We start from the raw sequence: 5,303 nt of genomic DNA, 5'->3' as shown, positions 1-5,303 counted from the left end.
TTTACATAATAGGTAAAAAAAAAAACCCTTATCCAAAAAGACTACTACAAAATGACAATTTTAAAAGAAGTTCTTATAAGTCAATGAATACATGTTACATGGGCTTCTGGGAAAAGTTAGTAAAAAATCAATTCATTGATGAAGAAAAATATATGTCCCTAAAATAAGGAGAGTTGAATCTTCACAATCAGTGATAGAAGATTTGCCTACAATCTTGTCATCTACAATAGCAAAGCATTTTAAACAATCTGATGACAAATATGAGAAAATGTTACTGAGGTGAAAATTGGTATTTAATGGCAATATATATAATCAACCTTCAGCTGGTATGAGACAGTATAATTAATTATTGGTATAGAGTTCCAAGTAACAGTATGTTTAACAATCCTCTGCCCTCTAAGGAACATTTCTTCTGTTTTTATTTTCCTTAAACTCAATATAAACAGAATTAAGAATGATGTTGATTGGAGTTTCTAAGGTTCATGCCTGCAAGTCAGGATTCCCAATCCAGACCCAAAATGATGGAACCCAAAGGCCTCATCGAGAGTAACTGGAGTGAGATAAGTTGACAGCTTTGATGACATGAATCTCTCTGCGTCCCATTTCTGTGGCATCTATGCCTATGGTTTTGAGACACTTTCTGCCATCCAGCAGTGAGCCATTCTTTCTTATATCAGGGGTTATGATGTGATCACTCAAGCCCAACCTGAGACTGGAAAAATAATCACTTTTGCCTTATCAATTCTGTGATAGATTGAATTGGAACTAAAGGCTACACAGGCCTTGGTCCTGGCACCCACTAGAGAGTTGGATCAGCAGATATGGAAGGTAGCCATGGCATTAGGAAATTACATGTGTGCCTATTCCATGCCTGCATTGGGGGGACCAATGTGCCTGCTGAGGTGCAAAAACTGAAGATGGAAGCTCCCCATATCATCATACACCAGGTCATGTGCTTGGTGTGCTTAACTGGGGATACCTGTATCCCACATACATCAAAATATTTATACTAGAGGAAGCTGATGAAATGCTAAGCCTTGGATTCGAGGACATGATCTATGACATATTCCAAAAGCTCAACAGCAACACCTCGGTAGTTCTGCTGTCAGCTACAATGCCTTCCAGCGTGCTTGAGGTGACCAAGAGTTCATGAGGGAGCCCATTTGGATTCTTGTTAAGAAAGAGGAGCTGACCCTGGAAGATATCCACCAGTTCTACATCAAGGTGGAACAAGAAGAGTGGAAGCGGGATGCGCTGTGTGACTTATATGAAACCCTGACCATCATGCAGGCAGTCACATTCATCTACACCCGAAGGAAGGTTGATTGGCTCACTGAGAAGATGCACACCTGAGACCTCACCACGTCCACCATGCATGGAGATATAGACCAAAAGGAACAAGATGTTATCATGAGGGAGTTCAGCTCTGGCTCTAGCAGAGTATTGATTACCATGGACCTGCTGGCCAAACACATTGATGTGCAGCAGGTTTCTTTAGTCTTCAATTATGACCTTTCCACCCAAAGGGAAAACTGAATCTATAGACTCAGTTGTGGTGGACCATTTGGCTGTAAATGGTGTGGCTATCAACATGGTGACAGAAGAAGACAAGAGGACTTCTCAAGACAATGAGAACTTCTACAACACCTCCATTCATGTACCTCTCTGTGTCACTGACCTCATCTGAGGTGCTTCCTGCTATCTAGCTCTATCCAGAGTTCAGTCCATGGGTGGATGATGGGGCCACTGAAGAAGAGCAGAAGAGGGGAGGGAAGGGAGCCAAGGGATGGACACATTGTCATTTTTTTTTTCGGTGAATAAATGTCACTTTTTGAGGCAAAAAAAAAAAGACTTCTGTTGATTTTACTTTATTATATAGGCTATACTTATCAATGTAAGAAGCAAATTTATACTTTTTTATAAATTAAAAGAGAACAGCATGTTTGGCATCATAAAACAGAGCTATGGTTGAAGTATATCTATTGTATACATTACAAGTAATCTCAGAATAACCTCATGGTTTTTTTTTTCCACTTTCATGGGTGTGTGTTGGCAAAACCTACTTTAAAAAGAAACCCCTAGCAGTATTCATTTGCCCAAAATGAAGGATGAAGATTAAAATTTACAGTCACTTTCCATTTTTAACTGAAGTATAAATGACATATAGGATCCTATCAGTTTATATCAACAGTATATCATAGTAATTCAATATTTTTATAGATTATGAAATGATCTCCATAAGTCTAGTTACCATCTGCTACCATACAAAGTTATTACACTATCATTGGCTATATTATATATTATATCTCCATGATTTATTTATTTTAAAACTGGAAGTTTGTACCTCTTAATCCTTTTTTTTAATGTTTTATTTATTTCTGAGAGAGACAGTGTGAGCAGGGGAGGGTCAGAGAGAGGGAGACACAGAATCTGAAACAGGCTCCAGGCTCTGAGCTAGCTGTCAACACAGAGCCCGATGCAGGGCTCGAACCCACGAACCGCGAGATCATGACCTGAGCCGAAGTCGGACACTTAACCAACTGAGCCACCCAAGTGCCCCTTAATCCTCTTAACCTATCTTGCCCATCCTCTAAACTTTGGTAACCAACAGTTTCCTATATCTATGAGTCTGTTTCTGTTTTCTTTTGTTTATTTTTAGATCCTATATACAAATGAAATCAGGAAGTATTTGTCTTTCTATGTCTGACTTATTTCACTTAGCATAATACTCTCTAGGTCTATCCATGTTGTCTCAAGAGGCACAATCTCATCCATTTTTATGGCTGACTAATGCTCTATTACATACACACACACACACACACACACACACAGACACACACACCACATCTTCCTTATCCATTGGTCTATTGATGTACATTTGTTTCCATATCTTGACTGTTATAAATAATGTTTCCATTGAACATAGAGGTGCATATATGTTTTTGAACTGGTGTTTTCATTTCCTTTGTATATATGTCCATTAACAAAATTGCTGGATTATATGGTGGTTTTATTTTTAATTTTTTGAGGGTCTTTCATACTTTTTTTCATAGTAACTGAACAAATTTACCTTGTCACAAAGATGGGAATTTTCTTTTCTCCACATTCTTGCCAGCACTTGTTACTTTTTGTCTTTTTGATAATCAATCTAAGAGGGGAGAGGTGGTATCTCATTGAGATTTTGATTTGCATGTCCCAAATTATTAGTTCTTTTGAGCATCTTTTCATGTGTGTGTTGGCCATCTTTCATGTCTTCTTTGAAAGAGTATCCAAGTCCTCTCCCCATTTTTTAAACAGCTTGTTGTTGTTTATATTAAGTTATGTAAGTTCTTTATGTATTTTGGATATTAACCCATTTATTTATACATTAAATTATTAAATGTATTAAATTAAATGTATTAAATTAAATTAAATTATTAAATGTATTAAATTAAATTCATTAAATGTATGATTTGCAAATACCTTCTCCCATTCAGTAGGTGTATTTTCATGTCATTGATTGTTTCCTTCTCTGTGCAAAAGCTTTTTAGTTTGATGTAATCCCATTTTATAATTCTAACTTTTGTTTTCCTTGCCTGAGTAAGTCCAAAATGTAATGTTCACACAAATGTCAAAAAGTTTAGTGCCTGTGTTTTTTTTCCTATGGGTTTTATTGTTTCAGGTCATACATTCAAGTCTTTAATCCCTTTTGAAGTTATTTTTTTAATATGTTATAAGATAGTGGTTCAGTTTCATTCTTTTGCACATAACTGTCTAGTTTTCCCAGTACTATTTATAAAAAAGACTGTCTACCCCATTAAATATTCTTGCCCTCTTTCTTATAGATTAATTGGCTACATATGTGTGGTTACTTCTGGGATTTTTATTCTATTCCATTGGTCTATGTGACTGTTGTGTGCCAGTCCCACACTGTTTTAACTACTATAACTTTGTAGTATAGTTTGAAATTAGATGATACATATACCTTTGGTTTTTTCTCAAAATTACATTGCTATTTGAGATCTTTTCTGGTTCCAAACACATTTTAGGATACTTCTTCTTAGTTCTGTAAACAATACCATTAGTATTTTGATGGGAGTTGCATGGAATCTGTAGATTGCTTTCAGTAGTAGAGACATTTTAACAATATTATATTTTCCAGTGCGTGAGCATGGTATACCTTTCCACTTATTTGTGTAATTAATGACTCATCAAGATCACCTAGTTTTCAGCAACAAGCATACCTCATATTACACTTTTCTTTATTGTAGGTTATGGATATTGCATTTAGTACAACTAAAGTCTTGTGGCAACCCTATACTGAACAGATCTCTTGGTGCCATTTTTCCATCAGCATTTGCTCACTTTGTGTCTCTCTGTCACGTTTTTATAATTCTCAAGGTATTTCATTTTTAATTATAATTATACTTGTTATAATGGCCTATGATCAGTAATTACTACTCCCTGAAAGGTCAAATGATGCTTAGCATTTTTTAGCAATAGTTTTACTTAAGGTAAATATATATATTAGACATAATGTTTTACTTAAGTAAGTTTTACTTAAGGTATATATATATTAAACATAATGCTATTGCACACATAATAGACTACAGAGTAGTGTAAACATAACTTTTGCATGCAGTGGGACACCAAACAATTTATTTGATTCACTTTATTGCAATATTCACTTTATCACATTGGTCTGCAACCAAACTCTCAGTATCTCTGAGGTATATCTGTACAGGTCTTTCACCTCCTTACTTAAATTTATTCCTAGGTATTTAATTCTTTTGATGCAATTGTAAATGAAATTGTTTTCATAATTTTTCTTTCTGATACCTCATTATTAGTATATAGAGTGCAACTAATTTCTGCATCTTAATTTTGTATTTTGGAACTTTAATGAATTCAATTAGTTCTAATAGTTTTTTGGTAGAATCTTTAGTGTTTTATATATGTTATCACCATGTTATCAACGTTATCTCCAAATTGTGACAGTTTTATTTCTTTCTTTCTAATGTGGATACTTTTTATTTATTTATATTTTCTTGTCTGTTTGCTGTGGCCAACACTTTCCATCCTACATTAAATAAAAAGTGGCAAGATTGGGCATTCTTTCTTCTTCATGATCTTAGAGGAAAAGCTTTCAGCTTTCCCCCATTAAATTGATGCTATCTGTGGGTTTTTCTTTTGTGGCCTTTATTATAGGTATGTTCCTTCTATAACAATTATACTGATGTTTTTTTATCATAAATTCATGTTGAATCTTGTCAAATGCTTTTTTGCACCTAGTAAGATGATCGTATGATTTTTATCATCCAATT

At 34.8% G+C, this 5,303-nt stretch overlaps 1 pseudogene; it reads left to right on the top strand.

Moving 5' to 3' along the window:
- Positions 1-482: 482 nt before the first annotated feature.
- Positions 483-1,687, top strand: LOC144240580 (eukaryotic initiation factor 4A-I pseudogene; annotated as a pseudogene).
- Positions 1,688-5,303: the final 3,616 nt, after the last annotated feature.

The sequence above is a fragment of the Crocuta crocuta genome, unplaced genomic scaffold, assembly GCF_008692635.1.
Source record: "Crocuta crocuta isolate KB4526 unplaced genomic scaffold, BGI_CrCroc_1.0 scaffold6, whole genome shotgun sequence".
NCBI classification, from domain to species: Eukaryota; Metazoa; Chordata; class Mammalia; order Carnivora; family Hyaenidae; genus Crocuta; species Crocuta crocuta.
This window is presented reverse-complemented; position numbering and strand designations above follow the sequence as displayed.